The sequence below is a fragment of the Alligator sinensis genome, unplaced genomic scaffold (genome assembly GCF_000455745.1).
Source record: "Alligator sinensis unplaced genomic scaffold, ASM45574v1 scaffold1196_1, whole genome shotgun sequence".
Classification (NCBI taxonomy): domain Eukaryota; kingdom Metazoa; phylum Chordata; order Crocodylia; family Alligatoridae; genus Alligator; species Alligator sinensis.
The window spans coordinates 139,822-158,862 of NW_005842583.1; the positions used below are offsets into that span (position 1 = coordinate 139,822).

The window sequence follows — 19,041 nt, forward strand, 5'->3', positions numbered from 1 at the left end:
CCCCCCCCGACCCACCAGCACAGACCTGCCAGGCATTTCTCTGCTTGCTGCTCCAATGGCTTAAGTCAGAGGTTGTCAACTGGGGGTACGCCTACCCCTGGGGGTACTTTGAAAGGTCCCAGGAGGTACGCAGGGCTGGGCGGGGTCGGTGTGCCACCACCCCACATCGCTGGCTCACAGGAGCAGGGCCAAGGTGGGGCAACAGCAGGCCTGCACAGACCCCGCTCCACATCCAGCCACTTGCCACTCCCCCCTTCCTACCCTATCACCTAAGGAGGCCATGTCAGCCAGCCTCTGGCTGGAGTGGTGAGGGGACAGGGACCTTGACAGGGGCAGTACCCCTCTCACAGCTTCCCAGGTAGCGCAAGCCTCTTCCTGGTGCAGGAGCAGGGCAGGGCGGTCAGAGCTGCCACAGACTGCATAGAACAAGTGGCAGCACTAGGGCTCAGAGAGGTGACCATAGCCGCCCAAGCACCCATCCCCCAGCACACTTCCACTTGCCCTGCAGTTTGTGGCAGCTCTGACTGCCCCACTCTGCTCCCGTCTGCAGTACAGCCCCCTGCTGGGAACAGGCTTGTGCTCCCCGGGAAAACAGCATGGCCCCCTTAGGTGAGGGGGCAGAGAGCAGGGTTATTTCCTCCCTCCCTCCCTCCGGTGTCTGGTGGAGCGGGCAGGGAGGGGTCTTGTCCTGCCACTTGCCCTGTGCAGGGAGTAATCAGAGGTGGCAGTGAAGGCTGGCAGATCCCTGTTGCAGTCGCCCAGAGGCAGAGGCAGAGGTGGTGGAGGGGGGAATAAACCCCCTCCTTGCCCCCTCTGTCTCAGGGAGCCATGCTGGCTGGCATCTGGCCATGCCCCACCCCTGCTGCAGCAAGTGGGGAGTGCCAGATGGAACGCGGCTCGGGTCTGTGCTGGTGGGACAGGGAGGGGAGAATTAAATCCCATCCCTGGCCACTGCACTTGAGGCCACTGCTGGGGCTGGCCACGCTGCCTCCAGCACAGCTTCCCTGCAGCCGAGGGCTGCTCTATCACCCCCTGGCTTCTGGCCTGAGCCACTGCAGGCATGTGCCTGCACGTCCTGTGTGAAAAGGGACTGTCTATTCACTTGTAAATTGATTACATCTACACAGGTTAAACTAAACTGCAAAGATTGAATCAATTCAGGCTCTGGCTTTCTGAATGTCTGTCCCTAGCCCTTACTGGATAGGGGCACAGGCTAGTTAGACACTTGGGAGTTCAGCTGACTGCTTTTATCAACAGCAAAGGGACTTGACCAGCATATCCTATTCCTTTCAGCAGCTTATAGGAGGGTAGATGATGAGACACCAAAGCATATTCAGGCACTACTTGTGCTTGAACATGAGCTAAGGATGCTGGTATAAGCCTCTTGTATAGAGTTCCTGAAGAGAATCAGTGGAATTTAGGCCATTTGGATTGTGTAGAAACACTATGTTTCAAAACCAAGGTGGTTTATACTTTTGCCATGGAAAATTCAAAGACAACCTCTGAGAAAAAATGAAGAGACTCTATGATGTAAGGTCATATGGGGACTTTTCTCAGAGATGAGAACTGGTCTGGTTCCATAATTGTAGTAGCCTTAAACTGGATAAATCTTGGGAGAAACACTATACAGTACTTACAGCAAAGTGATGTAGTGAATACAGTAGAGTGCCAGAACTAAACCCAAAGTGTACGGACAGACACAACACTTGAACTGTTCCAAGAATGTTGTTGATTGTTTCCCAATCATTGACACAACTGTCTTAAGTCACAGTTATCCACAGGCACACTGCTAAGGGTCCCAAGTAGAACAGCCACTTTTTAGGCACTGCAGCACTATCAAACTACTACCAGGCGGGTTGTAGTGAGTACCCAGCCCATTGCAATTTTGTGCTTTCTTTTCTCACTAATGTTGAGTTCAATAAAGACCCATTCCTGCACCTCACTGAACTCTGGTGGCAAGTGACTGGGAGTGTCTGTGGGTGTGTGTAGGGCTGGGGGAGCTGCCTGGACCCCTGTTTCTGTATGCTTGGGGGCTGGAGGCTCAGGGGGCCGCTCTCCAATGCTTTTAAAGAGCTGGTCAACCTCCTTCCATTGCTTGCAGTGGAGTCCTCTGACATCCCTCTGGAGCCCTCAGCCCTCAGGCATAAAGACACAGGGGTCCAAGTTCTCTACTCACCTGGCCACCTCCCAACCTGAATAAGTCTGGAATACATGGAATCCTGGTCAACTGCCATCAATGGAAGAAAGTTGACCAGCTCTTTAAAAGTGGTGGGGAGTTGTCCCCAGCCAGGGACACTGCTGTCAAAAGCAGGCAACAGGGATCGGTTGCAAGGGGACCGCTTCTTCTGGCGGGTGCTCTCAGGGGGAGCACCAGCGCTCTCGCCTGTTGCCCCTGCCTGGGAACGCTGCTGTCAGGGGGTGCACCAGCACTCTCAGGGGGTGCATGTGCAACCCCGTGCACCCCTACGCATCACCACTGAGACAGAAGGAGTGATTTGCCATCCTGACCCCTTGGCCCATGAGCTCTGCTGCCTCCCAGGGGCCCTTATCTGGAATGTAGGTGAGAGGATCCAGAAACTTGTCGGGCCCTCTGACAACAACTCCATGTTTCTTATCCTTGTGGGCACAAATGACATGGCTTGGAGCAATTCCAGCAGGGTTATGAGTGACTATAGGGCTCTGCGGGTGGGGGCACAGGTAGCTTTTTCCTCAATCCTTCTGGTTATGGGTCATGGGCACAGGAGGGAGAGATGCACTGATGAAGTAAACAGAAGACTGTGTCATTAGTGCCATTGCGAAGGCTTTGGCTTCTTCGACCACAGTCTGCATTTCACAGAGAGAGGCAGCATTCTGTTGGGAAGGGACAGCCTCCAACTCATTCCAATGCGGAAGCAGCTCTTCTCAGCCAGAATGCCTGTCCTGCTTGACAGGGCTTTAAACTGAGTTCGCCTGGGGATAGGCGGACAACCACCAGTGCAAGCCCACCAAGCATCAACCGCAGAATCAGCAGGTCAGGTAGCACAAGGGAATTCACTCCTACCCCAGCCCAGGGATGGGACTCTTCTAGGGCTTCCGATGGCAGGCTCACTTGCCTGTACACAAATGCCAGGAGCCTGGTGAACAAACAGGAGGAACTAGCGCTTCTGCTAAACAAAAATGACTATGATCTTATAGGGAGAACGGAGACCTGGTGGGATTCCACCTATGACTGGACCACAGGTATAGATGGCTATACCTTGTACAGGAGGGATGGTGTTGCAAGAAAGGGCGGAGGTGTAGCTCTCTATGCGAAGGAGCACTACACTTCCCTACAAGCGGAGATTGGCACCCAAGGAGTGCGATTTGAGACCCTCTGGGTTAGATTACAGGGGAACGTGGTGAAGGGGAGAAGCTTGGGAGAGTCCAGAGGAGAGCCACATGCATGATTAGAGGATAAGAGCGCAGGACTTATGAGGAGAGGCCGAGAGGCATGGGACTCTTCATCCTGGAGAAGCGCAGGCTCAGGGGTGACTAGGGGGCAGCCTACAAGTACATAAGGGGTGTGTATCGGGAACTGGGAGAATGTCTGATCACCAGGGCACCCCAAGGGAAGACACGGTCCAATAGTTACAAACTCCTGGAGGACCATTTTAGGCTGGACATAAGGAAAAACTTCTGTACTGTCCGAGTACCCAGGGCCTGGAATAGACCCCCCAGAGATGGTGCAAGCACCTACTCCGGACACTTTCACTTGGATGCCTATTTTGCTAAGGATCATTTGACCCCAGTTCACTTCCTGCCCCTTGACCCGGGGTCTGGATCCAGTAATCTTGCGAGATCCCTTCTAGCCCTAATATCTCTGAAATAAAAATTCATATTTCACAGGACAGCGGAAGGTGTTGTAGGATCTCCTGGTTGGAAAGGTTCATTTTGTGCCAATTAGGTTCAGATAAAAGTTAGAGCAGTCTATTTACCTCAAAGTTGACTGCTGGCAAGCAGGATGTTGAATTATGCTTCCTTCTGGTTATGTTGTTTCATATTTCGCAGGAGGATGAGGTGATGGAATGCTCTCCTGGGCAAGGAATTTCTCGTGTTAAGGCAGCTCGCTGCTCTGTGAACATGCAAGTTTAGCTCGAAAACAAAAGGCAGGAGCAAGGATGTCAGCCTTCAGGTTTCTGTGTGTTGAATTTTGCTTTCTTCTTGTAAAATTATGAAGTTTTCTTTTAAAAAAATGAAAATCAGTCACAGAACAGGAGATTCTGGAGGGATTTGCTTGGAAGTAAAATTGTTTTGAGTTGGTGACATGAAACTATGAAAGAAAGATGCTTAATAATTAAAATAATATTGCCTCTGCTTTGATAAATTATTATTTTCTTTTTTTGTTTAGGACAGGTTGCTTAAAGTGTTATCATCATAGGCTCCACTGGAAGGGAGGGGGAAGTTGAGACACAGTATTGTTATGAGTTTATACCTGCTGACCTGCAGTTAAGTGAGTTGTAAGAATCCATTAAGATCTTCTGTGGAACCAGCTAGCTGAAACAACAGGAACCTGCATCCAAAACAGGAACATATCACTGCTCAGAACAAAAGTATATGGAAGGAGTATTATTTTTTGGTAGGGGTACTGTGAAAAAGGCAGCAAAAACCCTCAAAGGAATAAAGCACAAAGTCCAGAAGCAAGCATGACTCTGAAGAAAACCTAGAGAAGGAGCCTGGGTTAATTCTGGCTGAAAGAAGCTTGGAACAGTGAGGTTTGAAATCATCTCTGGTTTGAAAGCTCCTGTATTTAAGGAAATGGGACTCTGTAAACAAACAGGAGTATGTCAATGAAATAACCAACTCTATTATCAACCTCTGCCTCTCACAGCACCGTGAATTTTGATTAACCTCTCAGGTTAAAGAGTACAACAGTACTGAGCAGATTATGGATAGCTACCTCCCCTTCATTTCGGATGCTAATAGTCTAAGCCAATTTGGTTTATTGCAGAAATGGACCGGTCCATTACCCCACTGATAAGTAGGAGATTTACATGCATGAGGCTGGTCCTGGGAAGAGCCATGCAGGTGAGTAGTCTCATTATGGGTCTCAGCCTGTCAGGTGATGAATGCCCTCAACTCCCATTGACTTGCACATAGAACTTTTCAGGATTAAACCACTTCATTCCAAGGTAAATGATGCATGTTTTGCTGTACAATCTCTTTGCCTATTATACACTGCCACACATTCCTGAATACAAGTGTCACACAAGGTGCAACTCCTAAAAATAACTCCAATGTACTGAAGGGCTTTCTTCCCCTCTCTCAAGCAAGTCATTTTTCCTCTCCATAGTGACTAGATCTTTGAGTTGAATTGGCTCCGTGGTGTCAGGTTACTGCTATAGCTCCCCTGCCTATTAGAGTAGATCTCTCTTCTTGCTAACTGTTGCTCTCCATTGCACTGATTTGCGAATATTTCATTAGTGTATCTCTGTTATGTGTTCTTTGTGTAGCCTGAGAAAAAAGACCTTGTTATTCTCATTCTTCAGTTATGATTGTTTGAGAGGTGAAGTACTGCTGAATTTATACTTGGATTTAAAGGGATGCTTCCCATTTGAAATACACAGAGTACTTCAATTTTTTTTTAACCTCTTTTAACAATCTAACAACACATTAGAAGTGAAATATTTTAAAGTATCTAAATTTTAGTGTTGCCAGTTCCCAATCTTATTGTAAATCTTATGCTATTTGGTGTTTCCCTTAAAACACCAGCTCTTCCATTCAAGCAATTAAATGAGAATCTCATTCAAAACAAAAGTACTTGTCTCACTCATTAGGTTGCAAAGAAAAGCTTGGAATTGTGATGCAAGCATAACTTAAAGCCTCAAAACCAGAAGACAAATACAAAAGATCCCCAAATGTTTAAAAAAATCTCACAATTTTTAAGCCAATCTCTTGATTTTTGAATGCCTGGGGACTGGAGAGATATTATCTACCTTTCACCATTTTATGCCATTTGTTTACTTTTTATATTTTAATCAGGTTAGTGAAACTCAGCTGGAGTTTCATTTCTTGATCTCTTGTACTAGCATGATGAGTTATGCTTAGGGATCTACAGCTGCAAGTCACTACATTAATTTACCTCATTTTATATGGACATTCAGAACAAACAAAAGAACTTTTAAGATAACAGTTCAAATTAGATTTTGTAAAAAATGTATTTTTGGTGCTAGCTATTTACATTTTGCACCTGTGCCACTGAACCAGATCTTTTTTATCTCTTTGAATAATTTTGTCATGCTACAAGTAAAAAAAAAGATTAGTTTACTACAGCCTATTTAAAGGAATATATTCCTGTAAATCATTAAAGTTCTTATCATCCAGAGACTTCCTACTCAGTAAAAAAAAATACATTCTGGAACAGGTTAACATCTACCCTTTAAAATTCAACTTTAAGATGCCTCAGTGGATTGAAACCATTTTTGTATTAATTTTTTTTTAAACTGCATCTGGGCTGACAGCTTGAACACTGAGTTGCAGCCCAATGAGATAGAAATGCCAACTCAATCTTAACCATAGTGTTGCTACCAGTTGCTATAATGATCTTAATCAAAGAGTATTGTGATAAAAAGGAACTCTGGTTTGACTGCCTTTGGCATGTCCTAGTTATCATAGTGTCCAGATTTCACATTATGCATTCTGAAGTAAAATTCCTTCCTAGAAAATTCCATACTGAATCTACATTTTTGTTCTTTTCAAATAAAACATAACTGTATAGTACTTCTACCTTTCTTGAAATCTGTATGAGCACTCAATATAGTCAGAGAAGTGAATAAACTGCAGAAGGAATGGTCAATCCATTCTAAATTCTAGAAAAGACTTTTGAAGTAATTATGGCTTTTTTTTTTTTATCGTTTGTACTGAAAGTAAAATCCCATGTTATCCCCTTGCACTGACTAGCCAACTGGAAAAAAAAAAAAACGTGATGAAATCTGCTCCACTACTAAATGCCTTTCCTAAACCAGAAGGAATTTTTGTTATTAGAAAGGATGATTTAGTGACTGATGTGCAAAACAGTAATTTAAATATTGATTAATGCACATTCACTTTGCACTGTTCAAAAACAGATTATTGATGATAATAGGTAAGAGGATAGGATTTGTATGGTGAATTAGATCACATGCAAGCACATATCTAGCACCCAGGAAAGCAAACCATCCAAACATCTGCCTCTCGTGTCAGAACTCAGTAGTTAAGTACCTCGGCACAGTGGAATTTTCTAGCACAATGAAGCTTTTCGGCACGGTGAAATTTTCCGCTACGGTGGAGAACCCCGATGCAGAAAAATTCCCGCCATCCTTATGTAAGCACACCATTATTGGCCGGTTCTAAATTATTCCTACGTGGCGACTAGCAATTGGTTTGCTAGCCATATAAAAGTTAGAGCAGTTTCCGCCCAAGTCGGAGAGCTCTGAGCCCATCTCGGAGTAAACTTGGCGGACTGATCAACCACCAACGACTCCCCGTCATCGACTTTCCCGACGTACCCCGTGTCCTGCATGCTCGTTGAATTGTTGTACCCCGTGTCCTGCATGCTCGTTGAATTGTCCACGGACATCTCACCTCAGTTTCTAGAGCTCTCGTTCGGTTTGCAACTGTAACTGAAGTTAACTCTTCGCCTACGCTGTGTCCATTGACAGTGTAAGTAAAGTAATCTTGGTTTAATAGATACGGCCTAATCCTGCCCCAGCGGGGAAACCTCCCCCCCTGCCATTTCCCGGCCTAACACTCGACCGCTACATGGAGTCACGAACAGGATCTGGGGAAGACGCGATGGAGTTAGAATTAGTTAGAAACTGCCCCTGGCGCAGTGAAAGGCGCCACATGACGAACGCCATGGAACTAGGGGCACACATCGCCTATCACCAGGTGGGCGGAATGGGTGAAAGGCTCGTCAGCGGTTAGCTTTCGCTGAAGGGGGAAGAGGGAGCTTTGAAAGAATGGGAAGCACATCTTCACCCCGGAGCGTTCGGGTGTGTGATGGGTAGTGAGCGGGTCCTATTTAGGCCCCGCGAGGAAGTAAGCACCGCATCCCTCACCAGAGTCATACCAGCAGGCGCAGTAGACCTGACTCTTAGCCAAGAGTACACCCGCTGTATGCGGCTCGTGCGGGAGGGTGGAGAACCGACGCCAATCGACCGGTTCAGTCCCTCTGCTCTGGCATCTGGATTGAGGGGCTGCGAGTAATCTTGGTTTAATAGATATGCTTCTGTGCCTAATTCTGCTCCATCACAGGAAACTACCCACCTGCCGTTTCCCGGCCTACCACTCGACCACTACATCTTGAAAAAAACCGTAAAATCTAAATGAAGTCAGTGCACGCACCAGGTGAGGCCATGGCAGAGTCAGAGTCACATGATCTATACAGCTGCACACTGTTCTCTTCCTGGTCAAATACCAAGATTAAGTACTTAAGGAATCTGTTTGAAAGCAGCTGCTGGATCCGTTACTTTTCAAAATTAATACTATTGCCTGGCACAGCTTAATATACTGGCTTAAAGTAACAGCTATTTTCAGCACTCCTCTGTTTGTCCACTCCTTGCTCCCCTTCGCTACTGTCATACAGTAGCACCCAGACACTCCAAAAAGGATCACAGTCCCATTGTGCTAGGTGTGGTCCAAACACAAAGTAAGCGATCACCTCTGCTATGAAGATTTCACAATCCAATTTATGACTGGATGCACCACCTGAAGGAATGTGGGCAGGAGCTGGAAGGTAATACTAGCTGGAAGAAACATAAATTAGAACCATGTTTGTTAACATGGCCTAGAATAATTTGAATGCATTCATTAGAAATGTTGCTTATAAGTAAATATGACGAACATTGTTAACCTCAAATTGTCACTAGCTAGTAATTATCAGTTGGCAGCAACCTGCAAGTATCATAATAAAAGTGAGTCCTGGGTGGTCTTGTTAAATTCAGTGATGGAGACACGTTAACAGGGGCGGGCAATTATTTTGGGCAGAGGGCCGCTTACTGAGCTCTGGCAAGCCATCGAGGCCTGCATGACAGGCAGTTGGGGGCAGATAAATATTAATTTTCTAAATTTTGTAGGGGCCGCCCTGAGGACCGGATAGAATGGCCTAGCAGGCCACATCCGGCTATTGGGTCACATTTTGCCCACCCCTGTGTTAGAAAATACTGCTTATGGAATATGCAGGTTAAATCATTTTTTTTTTTGAGGTAATAACACTGAATGAAATCAAGAAAAGAATAAAATTAGCCAACGTCCATGGAGGCATGGTTCTTTGTATCACTCAAAATAAATATGAGTAATTGCAAGCAAGGAAGATGAAGTGAGAAATCTTGGGGAAGCTGAATGTGGCACAAAAAGGAAGCTCCTTTTGCAACTGGAAAATAGCATCATGTGCATCATGAACACATTATCTACACTACATGTGCAGCATACACAGTGAAAACTCGCCGTGTAATTGGAGCATATATAAAAGTCTGCCTTGCAAATACATGAGAACTGTGTAACAAACCTAAACTAAGAGGCAACAGAGCAACATCTAAATGAGAAATATCTTGAAGACACTGAAGAAGCCCTAATACCAATCACATGCTAAGCCAAACTGTGACTCCCTCTTAGATCTACTGATCCAAGTTTCTCCTCCATTGACTTTACTGGGATTAATCACAGAACTTGACCCAGGGTCTTTGAACTCTAACATGGATTGGAAAAGTTATGATGAAATTATTTAACTGAAAATGCCAATTCCTCAGGATGACTTCTCAGATTTGAGATGAATTTTTGCTCAGAACTAAAAGACAGAGATGAACATCCCACAGAAGTCAGCGATAGCCCAATAGCTAGGACAGTCACCTGGGATGCAATTTACCTGATTTAGAAAAGGGATTTGGACATGGGTCTTCTACATGCCAGGTGATTGCCTTAACCACTGGCACTGGGGTCTCTCCCGCTATCATTCTTTTTCAAGAAAAGTTTCAAAAGGTCTCATTCCATATTGGAACAAAAACAGATTTTAAAATCTCAACATTTTTCAGGAAAGAGAATTCTAGTTTTTGATACAGTTCTAATAAACTCATATCCCCCAAACAACACTATTCTTTATCATTCCCCCACACAGAGAGAGACCAACCTAATTAATACTGACTGTAGCATCCTATTGTAGAGTCTCCTGGTAAACGTGTATCAGGCACAGTTGGGAAGTCTATCCCACTGCATGACAGCCTCCATGTACCTGATCAATTAGACAGGTGCATGAGCTCTCATTAGGCAAAGACAGGGGAAAAGATGATCTTGTGACTGCTTAAAACCTGGGGCTGTATTCCTAGCCCTGCCTCAGATTTCTTCAGTGACCTTAATCAAGCAGAAGGCAGGGTAGAGATGCACCTTAGGGTGCTGACAAACGTTTAGTTCAAGGCATGATGGGATCTAACCCATGATCCTAATAATCACACCTCCTGCTATGCAACACATGCATGGCAGGATGCACAATTGTGAGATATGGGATCAGATCCCTATTGTATTGCCAGTGCAGGCGGAGCCTGGAATCATGATCCTGGGCTTCCCCTGTACTGGGAAAGAGCAACCAGGGTATCCAGTCCACTGACTGGCAATCCCAGTTGTGGAAGCTTATCAATCATCCAGACTCCAGTGCACTCCTGTAGCTGTGAGCACTTACCAGCTGATCAGCCCTCCCAACCACAAGAGCTCTTCAAGGCTTTGGTGAGCCACAAAAGCTGGGAGCATTGGCCATAGGTTCAATTTACGGCACTGGGAACCAGCCACAGTTATTACATGTATCTTGTGTAATAACTTTGTGGCTTATCCTTAGTTTTATAATGCCATCATTGCAGGAACATATGACTGGGTTACTACTTAAGACGTGATTAACTGGTTAATCATGTCTGAAGTGTAACATCTGCCAGAGGCCTTATAAAGTAACTGAATCAGAGATGCATAAACTTTCATGATCCAGAGTTCACTTCATCAGATGCTACAAAAGGATATGCACAGATGAAAGGACATCCTTTCAGAACACCTGATGAAGTGAGATCTGGTTCATGAAAGTTTATGCACCTCTGATTCAGTTGGTCTGTAAGGTGTACCTCTACCCTGCCTTCTGCATGACTTCAGACTAACACAGCTAGTACTTACCTCTCTCAGTCAAACCACAGGCTCTGTATAACACTGTATCCTTGTCTGTGAATTGAGCCTTACACTACTTCTCTCATCATGATACTTATTTAATATTTACGAAGCACTGTAAGGCGCTGATATAGAAGGTACCATTAGTTCAAAGTATTTTTAGTAAACCAACCATAGAGCTCACATGTAAATAGCTGCAATGCTATTTTAACAGGTCAATAACATATTAATTTTACTGCATGGAAAACTTCATTGCTATATACAAACATTCTTACTATTGCACCATGCATACCTATTGTATATTTAAGAGGGGGTGTAATGAATGTCAAGGGACACTGGGGTAAATTAAGATCCAAATTTTATATTTAACAAAAGACAGAAATGAAATGCTTATTTATCTCTCTCACTCACTCTCAATAAAACAGATATATATATTTTTTCTGGAATGAAACCTTCTACAGTGTTTTCAAGTTCAACTCCAACCTGCAGCACTGTGTTATTTCATGAGAGCCAGAAAGTGACACTAACTAGAAACTGACAAGAATCCAAAGTGAAACTGGCCTATATGCATTGTCCAAGTTCAGCGAAGTGCAGAAAGTAATCAATCAACATCAATAGTGAAAAGAAAATTAAATTTTAAAACTCAGTTTTAACTATCTGTAGGGTTCAGATTTTTAACCTGAGAATGTGCCCCTTCAAGCCTGATTTACTTGTGGAAGATACAGAAATAGGACTAGCAAAGAGGGATTATTAACATACAAAGACAAACATTTCTAGTAATGTTGACAGGCATCTAAAAATAAGGTGACAAAAGCAAAGTATACCAGTTTCCCACATGCCATTACCACTATGCCAAATATCCATGTCAAACACTGACATAATCCTGTGCAGGCCCTTATTGTTCACTCTCACTTTCACCTTTTCAATGCTCACGTATAAATTACAAGACAAGGCTCTCCCCCATACTCCCAGCAAAGAGAATTGCTTTGGATGAAGATGCATGACACGGACTAAAGCCTAGCAGTGAACAATTGTCACCTGTCAAACTGTATAGTACAGTTCCTCAGTTTATCCACTGACCCCTAGACACACATGGCCTGCTATTTATCACTGCAAGCAGCAACACTGTAGTCATACAGAAATTCAGTCAAAGAGAGCAAAATCAGAAAAACAAAGTGTTTCATCAGTTTAAAGCCCTCTCCAACCTAGAAACCAGAGATTCTAACAGGGCATGCCACGAGAGTGACTTAAGTGTCCTGGGAGATCCCCTGAGTGAGGAGGTAAATGCTGTCCTTCCCCATCCAACACCCTGTGCTTGCCCTAGCTACTCCAGAGGCTCCTCTGATGACTGCTGCTGCTTCTCTCCCCTACCCCCAGGCAGCCCCTATTTTGATCCCCTCTACTCCCCCAGCAGCATACTCTGCTACAAGCAGGGGGGTGGGTGGGCAGATGCACAGATAGAATTGCACTTCCCAGCTCATTCCCTCCACTCCTCCCATGCTCCCAAGGCTGTCAGCAAGGGGCTGCAGGGGTGGTCTCTGGAGTGCAAGACCCTGCAGGAGCAGCCTTGACAGCAGGGGCTGCTCTTGATCACTGAAGTACAACCCAGGGTTTGGGAGGGAGCAGGCAGCAGAGCACAGCAGGGGGAAGCCCTGCCCCTGCCACCCTTAGGTGGCACCAGCTTGATCAGTGACTCAACTCATTTTAGCCTCCAGGTCCTCTCCGTGTCTTTTCTAAATCTAGATTTTTCAACTGGGTGGCATGAAATTTAGAAAAGTTACAGAAGAACCTAGGAGGCTAAAAAGGTTGAGGAATCACACAGAGACTAACCCTTTGTTTAAAGAAAGTTGTATTTGCTGCCATTTTTTAACAGCACACCTCAGCACAGGTACAATTTCCTCCAGCAGGGGCCTGGTATATATTTACATTATAGATACAGGGTATATACACACATTTAATTTACTGAATCCAAGATAGCTTTGATTTTAAGATGACCCTCCAGTAATCAGATTCTAGACATGGAAAAAATATAAATTAGTTATAATATCCTTGTCTAGAATCTAATTTTGGAAGGTCATCTTAAATTCATCTATGCCACCCCCCCCCCCCCCCCCCCCCACACACCCCACTCCCTTGCGCCCCCCCCCCCCCCCCACACACACACACAGACTGTGGTAGGGCAAGCACAGCAGGGGGCAGGTGGCAAGGGAGTCAAATAGCCTGACCCCAGCCCCTTGCTGCCTGTCCCCTCAAAATGTACACCCCTTGCCATCTGCCCCCCCAGTGTTTGTGCGCCCCATGCTGGCCCCTCATGGTGCCTTCACTCCCTGACACCTTCCCCCCAAAACCACTTGCTGCCCACCCACCTCCCTGTATCACTTTCCCCATCCTGTTGCAGCTCGGGCTTCAGCTGGGGCCCTGCTCCAGCCCAGAGCATGGAGCATGTGGTAACTCTGGCTGGGGCCAGAGCTGCCTTTGTCAGTGTTGCATGGTCAGCCGGGGGCCAGAAGCAGCAGTGCCATAGCAAGTGTTGGGAGGGTGGGGGGCCGCAGCGAAGGGGCACCAACAGGTGCTGTGCAGTTGGGGTGGGGGGCAGGATGCAGCCGCAAGCGGTTCATTTGGGGAGGTGTTGGGATAGGGGGAGGGCAGCTCCCACCACTGCATACACTCCCGGCCAAGCATGGGGAGGGACAAAAGCTGTGGGATGCAAGTGGTAGGTGTGTGCAGCATCTGTAACTCCAACTTCAACCCCAAGCTTGGAGTCAGAGCTGCAGCTGCTGCTTCTCCCCACAAGCTTGTACTCAAATCTAAGAAGAGGGGCTTCCCCCTCAATACTAACCAAGAGGAGAAAAACTAGTCTTGGATTTAAGTAAATATGGGACACGAGTACACGCACACACACAAATGCATGAGTGGGTCCTTAGCTCTATAAAATCATGAAGGGTGTGAACAGGGAACTGTTGTTCAACAAGTCTCAGAACACCAGAGCTATGGGGCAGCCACTGAAATTAGTAGAAACAGGTTTATAATTAGTAAGAGAAAGTACTTGTTCATGCAACATGTAGTTAACTTGTGGAATTCACTACCACAGGAGGTGGCAGAGGCTGATAGCAGAGCCAGGTTCAAAAAGATATTAGACAAATTCATGGGTGATACATTTATTAACAGCTGTTGAACAGAACAGTTGGAGATGTTTCCTCTGGGGTCTTTTAACCAATAATGGTGGGTGCCGGGGAAGGTAATGGATAGGGGACAGATCAATCTAGAGCAGTGGTTCTCAACCTTTTTAGACTCAAGCCCCGCTTCCCGCCCCCCCTTGTCAGTGGTTACAGTGCTTACCTCTTTGCAGGGAGGCCAGGCAGTGGAGGCAGGGGAGCATCCAGGCACAGAGAGAGCCTGAGCCTGTCCTTATCTGCTTATCACCTCACGCCTGGAGTCTGTGTCTGCCCTTACTTGCTCATCTCCTCACATATCATTTATCTTCTCACACATCCTGATGCACCCTTCAAAGGATCTTGTGGCCCTCTCAGGGTACCCTTACACCCTGGTTGAGAATCACTACTCTGGATCTATCCAATTCAATGCTCGCCCTCTAACATCCACTTCTGCCACTGTCAGAAACAGGATACTGGGCTAAATGGACAATGTGGTCTGACCTAGTATGGGACTTCTTATGTTCTTAAAAGTGAAGTGTGCTGTTCATTTTAATCCAGAAAAAAGTATGACCCACGTATCAAAAGTCTGGGAAACACTGCTAGAAATATCATTCCAATAAACTTAGTACAAATTAAAGAGTCCAATTCTCCTTGTTTATCCTGGTGTAACTCCACTAAACAAGTGCCACTGGGAGCGTGTTTAGGAGAGGTATGGCAGGTTATGTTCCAGATTATTTGACATTCCAGCATAAAATGACTGAAATGTGTGCAAAAGAAAAAAAAAAATCAAGCAATTACACTACTGCACCATAAGCTTTGATTTTATGCTGTTTGGCAAAATTCTCTGATTTATTGTTAGACTTATGAGGCTGATAGAGACCTGCAAAGGTTTGAAGACAGGGTGGTCCAGCTTTCAGCCCTGGATGTAAAAGGCAGATTCCTTTAGAATTTTGCAGCCTCACAGACATCACTATAGAGAATCAGGAGACATTTTTTGCCCTTTCCTAGCAGCTTGTGTATTATTCCTTTAAAAAAGAAACCGTTTAGAAGAAACGTGGTGCCTTTATTCCCTTGTGTTGTTTAAATCTTTTTTTTTTCAGGACACTACACAATGAGCTTTCTTAGGGAAGTAGAACAGTAGCTTTTCCTAAGCCCACAGTGAAGCAGTTACAGCTTCAGTGCTTTGAGAGGAAGCAGGGAGGGGGGGACCAAAGGAGTAAGAATGAGTGAGGGTACAATAGGGAACATGAATTGCTGGGAAAAATGAAATCAAGTGTGGGTATAATTGCAAAGCACCAGCGCACTTCCGGCACTAGGGGAAGAAAGGAATTGTAGATGATTCAGGAGTATGACAAAGAGTCCCTTCAACGGGTTGTCTTTTATCACAACTTTGCTGCTACACAGCTATACAGTACAGGGAGAAATTGCATCATGTCAATAGTCGGTTTATAAAGATAAACGGGCTCTGTAGACAGCAGAAAGATGCTGGAAGTTACCTTGTGTTTTGCTTATCACACTGCAATAAATCCTTCAAGAACAGCATAAACAGGATATTACAGATAAAAAGTTTAGATGCACTTAAAAGGCCAGTTTCCATAATTCTGCTCAAACCTTGGAGTATGGCCCACAGCACACAATATATCGCTTGTGTTCTTAAGCAAAGGGCTGTCTGGTCTGTTGAGCGTTTGCTCAGTAGACAATGAAGGTACATACCCTATGCAAGCTGCATTCCCAACACATGTTTCCTAAGCACAAATGTCAAACTAGGACACTTGATTTAGGCAACCCTGATCCTCCTTTTGAAGGCACTCAACTTGGAATCAGACATCCAAATAGCCAGCTTATGGGTTTAAAATTAGGATCCATTTTAAACGTCACTCTGGGCATGGTGGCAGAGCAGTTAAGGGGCCCTGCAGTGGCAGGACTTTGTGCCTCATTCTGAACTCATGACAAAGGTCACCCCAGTAAGCCATCTTGTTAACTGGCATCTGTTTGTGAGGGCTAGGAAGCAAAAAGCAACGACACCCATCACCCCATTGTATGCCTTTAGTACAATTATATTTAAGCAGGGTGCCATGGCGCTATGCAATCTTAGCACTGTTAGGTGTAGGAACACAATTCACAAGATGAACCCACAGATTTCAAATGGGAATCCACGGGGTCAAACACATTCTGACCTGTTATGGTCTTGGTGACTACCTTGCAACAGGAAAAATTGACTATAAGGGCTTTTATAGATGTGCTCCAGGAGGTAGGGGGAAGACACTTTAATTAGTGAGCTGTGCTAATTAAAAGCACCCAAGCATCCTGTGCATCAGTCTCTCCATACTGAAAAAAGGCAGCAGGGCACTTTGAACTGAAGCTCATCAAACCAGCTTTAGTTCAAAGCACCTCACCACCATTTTACAGAACGGGGATGGTGATACACGTAATGTTGGAGGCTGCTGGAGCGTGTTAATTCCGTGCTCCAGTAGGCTTGATTAATTGAGTCTGCTCCGACATGCTAGATTTACAGCACATCGGAGCAGCCTCACTGCACATCTATAAGAGCCCTTATTTTCCACAGTCAAGAAACAAATAAAAGCTAAAGAGCTGGCATTTTCCAAGGCACACCTTAACCCTAACAAAGGGTGCCTGGAGCCTAAAAAAGTTGAGAACCACTGCTTTTTTGTAACCTAACCATGCTAGGCCAGTGGGCTGTTTGACTGGACCTTTGACTTTGGGTACGTATACAATATTACAGTGCGTCGGAGCAGATTCAACTAAGTTAGCTGGAACATGGTAATTACTGCGCTCCAGCAGACTCCAGTGTCACATGCATCAGTGTCCCTGCACTGAAAAATGGTGGTGGGGGTGCTTTAACTAAAGCTCATTTAACAAGCTTTAGTTAACGCACCCTCACTGCCATTTTTCAGCATGGGGGCACAGATACATGTGACACTCTTGGTGCTTTAATTAGAGCGGCTCTGACAGCCGCTCTAATTAAAGCGCCTGGAGCACAACGTGTATCAGCATCCCCATGCCAAAAAATGGCAGTGGGGGGCAAAAGCTGCTCTAATTAAAATGCCCCTCCCCGCTCCTGGAGCATGTCTATAAATGCCCAAAGTGATTCCAAATGTCATGAAAGACATAGGCACTTTCCTATGTGGTAAGGATTGATGCTTCAGGGTATAGCAGCTTAATGCCTTTATTCTTAGCTATCTAATGTGCTGACTATGTACAAGTTATCTAACTATGTGTGATGTTACCTGATGGGACCAAGTAAAGTGCCATGAAGCCAACAGCTTCCATGAGCTGAAGGAGCTATTCTCTTGCTCAAAGACAAGAGGCTTGTGTTTTGATGCTGAATACGTATTGTTTAGTCCTAACTTCACAGGGACCTACAAAATCTTTATGAAGTGAAACGGGAGTTTGGCTCAAGAAACGACTGAGCAATAAGGAATGGAGTAGGGCTCCTAAAGATTTCAGAATGAAATGTCTTACACTGCTGAACTTGTTGACTCTAGCAGCAGTGTTGTTTTATTTAAGGGCTTTTCCTGTTTGCTTTTGTGCTCTCCCCCCGCCGCAAAAAAAAGAAAACCAGAACAGCTTCTGATACAAATGCAAGTAGTGATGTAATCATAGGATTTTTTTTAATTCTGAAAGCAGAGACTTCTAAGTTTATCTCTGAAGGACACTGGAAAGATGAATAGAGAAAAATTATGCACAGAAAGAGAAAATATTCAAAGAGTAGAATTATGTATGCATAATTGCATGGCTCCCTGGGGTGCATGGGCGAACACATGAAGTCACTTTGTGAAATAATTTCCCACAACTACTGTATCCTAATTATAGTGCCCTAAGTGGGGAGAAGCTAATTTTTAAATCGCTCTGATGGGGTAACAGAGGGAGCCATAAGGATGCTTTTAACCCCCTATTTACTATATGTCTCCCAGCAGAGAAGCAAATATAAAAAAAATAAGCATAAGTGTGTTGGTTTATCTCTATTATTATTTATTTATTTATTTATTAATATAAAGCTATACTGTAATATATATAAGGGAGATACTGACCAAGTATCATGAGCTTTTGGTTTCTAAGACAGTAGAGACAAAGAGCAGACAAAAAGAAATGGCCCTGAACACCATGTGGGCACTGGATGCATTTGGATTCAGATCCAAACTCTGTAGTTCCCCCTGATCAACTCTGGGTGTGGAACCCATTCAAAAGGGGAACATCTCAGAAGAGCAGCAGCGAGTACTTCTAACCGTTGTGTGTGAACAAGCTGAGAATGATCCTAATGAGGCAAATCTGCTCCAACTTCAACCCGGGATGAAGGAATTTTAAAGGTAGAGTGGTTTGCTACATTTGCCTCATACTTATTCGCAGGTTGTGACCAGCACTTTTCCTCCAAAAGATTCCCAAAGACCTTTACAAACTCTATCTAAATGAATCACCACTGAAATGCAGCCACTGTTAAAGAACACATTTTTCAATGCTACACAAGAGTTTAGGGTGGCAAGTACCGGATTAAATGCCCACTGAAATCAACAGACATACATCGTGCTTATGTGTGAAGCAATGGTTCCAGGTGTAGATCAGCTATTTCTCATCTAAAAGCTGTTACACCTTATGCTTTATTCAAACAGGCATCATTATAAACATACTAGCCAACTGCCTCTCAAGAATGTCAGGGGGGTTGGGGATGGCACGCCACCACCAACCACCCTGTGCTGCCGCCGCTCTGCCTCTGGCCCCGTGCACCTCCCCCCCC

The 19,041-nt window shown here is 45.0% G+C and overlaps 1 protein-coding gene across 2 annotated transcripts in view; it reads right to left on the bottom strand.

Annotated features, from left to right (window-relative positions):
- NEXMIF (neurite extension and migration factor) overlaps nt 1–19,041 on the bottom strand; it is a 255,007-nt gene that overhangs the window by 36,033 nt on the left and 199,933 nt on the right. The window contains exon 6 of one of the 2 annotated variants that reach the window (XM_025214451.1): nt 3,954–4,110. The exons of the other annotated variant lie outside the window; for it this stretch is intronic. The gene's annotated coding sequence lies outside the window, so the exon portion shown is untranslated. The remainder of the gene's footprint in view (nt 1–3,953; nt 4,111–19,041) is intronic. 2 annotated transcript variants of the gene reach the window in all.